The sequence below is a fragment of the Notothenia coriiceps genome, unplaced genomic scaffold (assembly GCF_000735185.1).
Source record: "Notothenia coriiceps isolate Sejong01 unplaced genomic scaffold, NC01 NC01_scaffold00031663, whole genome shotgun sequence".
Classification (NCBI taxonomy): domain Eukaryota; kingdom Metazoa; phylum Chordata; class Actinopteri; order Perciformes; family Nototheniidae; genus Notothenia; species Notothenia coriiceps.
The window spans coordinates 1-3,997 of record NW_011364364.1 but is presented as its reverse complement, the minus strand read 5'-3'; the positions used below and the strand labels follow the sequence as shown (position 1 = coordinate 3,997).

Here is a 3,997-nt window from a genome sequence, read left to right as displayed (position 1 = left end):
ACTACACCTTACTACGACGAGGATGGGATTCAAACCCACGCGTGCAGAGCACAATGGATTAGCAGTCCATCGCCTTAACCACTCGGCCACCTCGTCTTGTTTTCACAAGTTTTCCAGTAAACCTAAGAGCCAGGTCAAGATTCAGAGTGTTTATGTAGGCCCTTGAAAGGAATGGCATGGAGGAGAGTTGGACAAAACAACTTAGAAGAACTACAAGAGCATTGTTGTATGGGGGAATTAGCTCAAATGGTAGAGTGCTACGCTTAGCATGCGAGAAGTAGCGGGATCGATGCCCGCATTCTCCACAAAACTTTAGTATTTCAGTTCAGGAAATAGAAGGTAAAAACTGTAAGATATTTGCTGGATGTTCAACTTTTACAGCCAACATGTTAGCGAGACCACAAAGTCTAACAACAATTTCCTCACTTACAAGCCAACAATATGGTAATTGGGAACGTGGCATTATGGAAGGACAGGTACCCCACAACAGACTTGTCGAAACAAGGAGAGCATTATACCTGGTTTTTCGGTGGCCTCAACTGTCTTTTGTTCAGTTTACCCTGGGGTGCAGCAGCCAAAATCGCTGGCTTTTTGCCATTTTGCAGCAGGTTCATTCAACTAAACCTTAGTACGACGAGGATGGGATTCGAACCCACGCGTGCAGAGCACAATGGATTAGCAGTCCATCGCCTTAACCACTCGGCCACCTCGTCCTGTTTTCACGAGTTTTCCAGTAAACGTAAGAGCCAGGTCAAAATTCACAGTGTTTATGTAGGCCCTCGAAAGGAATGGCATGGAGGAGAGTTGGACAAAACAACTTAGAATAACTACAAGAGCATTGTTGTATGGGGGAATTAGCTCAAATGGTAGAGTGCTCGCTTAGCATGCGAGAGGTAGCGGGATCGATGCCCGCATTCTCCACAAAACTTTAGTATTTCAGTTCAGGAAATAGAAGGTAAAAACTCTAAGATTTAATATATTTGCTGGATGTTCAACTTTTACAGCCAACATGTTAGCGAGACCACAAAGTCTAACAACAATTTCCTCACTTACAAGCCAACAATATGGTAATTGGGAACGTGGCATTATGGAAGGACAGGTACCCCACAACAGACTTGTCGAAACAAGGAGAGCATTGCACCTGGTTTTTCGGTGGCCTCAACTGTCTTTTGTTCAGTTTACCCTGGGGTGCTGCAGCCAAAATCGCTGGCTTTTTGCCATTTTGCAGCAGGTTCATTGAACTACACCTTACTACGACGAGGATGGGATTCGAACCCACGCGTGCAGAGCACAATGGATTAGCAGTCCATCGCCTTAACCACTCGGCCACCTCGTCTTGTTTTCACGAGTTTTCCAGTAAACCTAAGAGCCAGGTCAAGATTCAGAGTGTTTATGTAGGCCCTTGAAAGGAATGGCATGGAGGAGAGTTGGACAAAACAACTTAGAAGAACTACAAGAGCATTGTTGTATGGGGGAATTAGCTCAAATGGTAGAGTGCTCGCTTAGCATGTGAGAGGTAGCGGGATCGATGCACCATTCTCCACAAAACTTTAGTATTTCAGTTCAGGAAATAGAAGGTAAAAACTCGTAAGATTTCATATATTTGCTGGATGTTCAACTTTTCCAGCCAACATGTTAGCGAGACCACAAAGTCTAACAACAATTTCCTCACTTACAAGCCAACAATATGGTAATTGGGAACATGGCATTATGGAAGGACAGGTACCCCACAACAGACTTGTCTAAACAAGGAGATAATTGCGCCTGGTTTTTCGGTGGCCTCAACTGTCTTTTGTTCAGTTTACCCTGGTTTGCTGCAGCCGAAATCGCTGGCTTTTTGCCATTTTGCAGCAGGTTCATTGAACTACACCTTACTACGACGAGGATGGGATTCGAACCCACGCGTGCAGAGCACAATGGATTAGCAGTCCATCGCCTTAACCACTCGGCCACCTCGTCCTGTTTTCACGAGTTTTCCAGTAAACGTAAGAGCCAGGTCAAAATTCACAGTGTTTATGTAGGCCCTTGAAAGGAATGGCATGGAGGAGAATTGGAGAAAACAACTTAGAAGAACTACCAGAGCATTATTGTATAGGGGAATTAGCTCAAAGGGTAGAGTGCTCGCTTAGCATGCGAGAGGTAGCGGGATAGATGACCGCATTCTCCACACAACTTTAGTATTTCAGTTCAGGAAATAAAAGGTAAAAACCGTAAGATTTCGTATATTTGCTGGATGTTCAACTTTTACAGCCAACATGTTAGCGAGACCACAAAGTCTAACAACAATTTCCTCACTTACAAGCCAACAATATGGTAATTGGGAACGTGGCATTATGGAAGGACAGGTAACCCACAACAGACTTGTCGAAACAAGGAGAGCATTGCGCCTGGTTTTTCGGTTGCCTCAACTGTCTTTTGTTCAGTTTACCCTGGTGTGCTGCAGCCGAAATCGCTGGCTTTTTGCCATTTTGCAGGAGGTTAATTGAACTACACCTTACTATGACGAGGATGGGATTTGAACCCACGCGTGCAGAGCACGATGGATTAGCAGTCCATCGCCTTAACCACTCGGCCACCTCGTCCTGTTTTCACGAGTTTTCCAGTAAACGTAAGAGCCAGGTCAAAATTCACAGTGTTTATGTAGGCCCTCGAAAGGAATGGCATGGAGGAGAATTGGACAAAACAACTTAGAAGAACTACAAGAGCATTGTTGTATGGGGGAATTAGCTCAAATGGTAGAGTGCTCGCTTAGCATGCGAGAGGTAGCGGGATCGATGCCCGCATTCTCCACACAACTTTAGTATTTCAGTTCAGGAAATAGAAGGTAAAAACTCTAAGATTTAATATATTTGCTGGATGTTCAACTTTTACAGCCAACATGTTAGCGAGACCACAATGTCTAACAACAATTTCCTCACTTACAAGCCAACAATATGGTAATTGGGAACGTGGCATTATGGAAGGACAGGTACCCCACAACAGACTTGTCGAAACAAGGAGAGCATTGCACCTGGTTTTTCGGTGGCCTCAACTGTCTTTTGTTCAGTTTACCCTGGGGTGCTGCAGCCAAAATCGTTGGCTTTTTGCCATTTTGCAACAGGTTCATTGAACTACACCTTACTACGACGAGGATGGGATTCGAACCCACGCGTGCAGAGCACAATGGATTAGCAGTCCATCGCCTTAACCACTCGGCCACCTCGTCCTGTTTTCACGAGTTTTCCAGTAAACTTAAGAGCCAGGTCAAAATTCACAGTGTTTATGTAGGCCCTCGAAAGGAATGGCATGGAGGAGAATTGGAGAAAACAACTTAGAATAACTACAAGAGCATTGTTGTATGGGGGAATTAGCTCAAATGTTAGAGCGCTTGCTTAGCATGCGAGAGGTAGAGGGATCGATGCCCGCATTCTCCACACAACTTTAGTATTTCAGTTCAGGAAATAAAGGTAAAACTGTAAGATTTAATATTTTGCTGGATGTTCAACTTTTCCAGCCAACATGTTTGCGAGACCACAATGTCTAACAACAATTTCCTCACTTACAAGCCAACAATATGGTAATTGGGAACGTGGCATTATGGAAGGCCAGGTACCCCACAACAGACTTGTCGAAACAAGGAGAGCATTGCGCCTGGTTTTTTGGTGGCCTCAACTTTCTTTTGTTCAGTTTACCCCGGTGTGCTGCAGCCAAAATCACTGGCTTTTTGCCATTTTGCAGCAGGTTCATTGAACTACACCTTACTACGACGAGGATGGGATTCAAACCCACGCGTGCAGAGCACAATGGATTAGCAGTCCATCGCCTTAACCACTCGGCCACCTCGTCCTGTTTTCACGAGTTTTCCAGTAAACGTAAGAGCCTGGTCAAAATTCACAGTGTTTATGTAGGCCCTCGAAAGGAATGGCATGGAGGAGAGTTGGACAAAACAACTTAGAATAACTACAAGAGCATTGTTGTATGGGGGAATTAGCTCAAATGGTAGAGCGCTCGTTTAGCA

General features: G+C 44.7%; 9 non-coding genes across 9 annotated transcripts; 2 read left to right on the top strand and 7 right to left on the bottom strand.

The window, feature by feature from the left end:
• Positions 1–14: 14 nt before the first annotated feature.
• On the bottom strand, positions 15–96 carry trnas-gcu (transfer RNA serine (anticodon GCU)). The gene has a single exon. It is a non-coding gene; the product is annotated as a tRNA-Ser (tRNA).
• A 535-nt stretch (positions 97–631) lies between these two features.
• Positions 632–713, bottom strand: trnas-gcu (transfer RNA serine (anticodon GCU)). Its single transcript has one exon. It is a non-coding gene; the product is annotated as a tRNA-Ser (tRNA).
• Positions 714–848: 135 nt separating this feature from the next.
• On the top strand, positions 849–921 carry trnaa-agc (transfer RNA alanine (anticodon AGC)). Its single transcript has one exon. It is a non-coding gene; the product is annotated as a tRNA-Ala (tRNA).
• Positions 922–1,254: 333 nt separating this feature from the next.
• trnas-gcu (transfer RNA serine (anticodon GCU)) lies at positions 1,255–1,336 on the bottom strand. The gene has a single exon. It is a non-coding gene; the product is annotated as a tRNA-Ser (tRNA).
• Positions 1,337–1,877: 541 nt separating this feature from the next.
• Positions 1,878–1,959, bottom strand: trnas-gcu (transfer RNA serine (anticodon GCU)). Its single transcript has one exon. It is a non-coding gene; the product is annotated as a tRNA-Ser (tRNA).
• A 541-nt stretch (positions 1,960–2,500) lies between these two features.
• On the bottom strand, positions 2,501–2,582 carry trnas-gcu (transfer RNA serine (anticodon GCU)). The gene has a single exon. It is a non-coding gene; the product is annotated as a tRNA-Ser (tRNA).
• Positions 2,583–2,717: 135 nt separating this feature from the next.
• Positions 2,718–2,790, top strand: trnaa-agc (transfer RNA alanine (anticodon AGC)). The gene has a single exon. It is a non-coding gene; the product is annotated as a tRNA-Ala (tRNA).
• Positions 2,791–3,123: 333 nt separating this feature from the next.
• trnas-gcu (transfer RNA serine (anticodon GCU)) lies at positions 3,124–3,205 on the bottom strand. Its single transcript has one exon. It is a non-coding gene; the product is annotated as a tRNA-Ser (tRNA).
• Positions 3,206–3,743: 538 nt separating this feature from the next.
• Positions 3,744–3,825, bottom strand: trnas-gcu (transfer RNA serine (anticodon GCU)). Its single transcript has one exon. It is a non-coding gene; the product is annotated as a tRNA-Ser (tRNA).
• Between the last annotated feature and the right edge of the window lie 172 nt (positions 3,826–3,997).